We start from the raw sequence: 719 nt of genomic DNA on the forward strand, positions 1-719 counted from the left end.
CTGAACCGATGCTACTGGAACATCACCTCCTGACTCAACTGGAGGATCCTTCTCACCCGTTTGTGACCCCCGTCTCTCTGTGAATCATTCTAACTCGAGTGTAACTCAATTTTCATTTGCATGTCTCTTCCATGCAGTAACTTACAGGTGAACCTTGCCACCGAACTTCGTTAAGTCGCACTTTTACACATCATATTAACACCACTCTTGCTAATACCTTCCTGTGGAAATCCCGCCCCCTCCCAGCAACCGCCGCGGCCATTGGCTACGGCGGCCAGTCCGTTGTTCCTGTCCTGTGCTCCGCTCTCATTGGCTGGCAGCACTGCCCGCGCCTTCCATAAGCGCGTTAGACGTGGGAGGCCCAGCCCCACTCCTCGGTGCCGCCATTTTGGTTTGGCCGCCCGTTTACGGCAGGGGGCCGCCATCTTGTCCCGGGCGGCTGACGTGCCTCAGCGGCAGCACCGCGAGGCCAGGGAGCCGCCATCTTTTGACATCGTGATCCCAATCGGCTCCGTGATTGGCCGCCTGCCCCCTGTCGGACAGGCGGTGCTCAGCTCTAAGCACGCTCGCGTTTATTTACAACCCGTGCTGCGTGTGTGCGTTACGGGAACAGAAATACGGGAAGATAGTGCGTAAGGTAAGAATATGTGTTACGTAAATATCTCTTATATAGGCGTAGAACAGCTGTAGATGCGTGCAGGACGTGGCAGCAGGGCGCC

Source organism: Egretta garzetta, unplaced genomic scaffold (genome assembly GCF_000687185.1).
Source record: "Egretta garzetta isolate BGI_Z169 unplaced genomic scaffold, ASM68718v1 scaffold615, whole genome shotgun sequence".
NCBI lineage: Eukaryota > Metazoa > Chordata > Aves > Pelecaniformes > Ardeidae > Egretta > Egretta garzetta.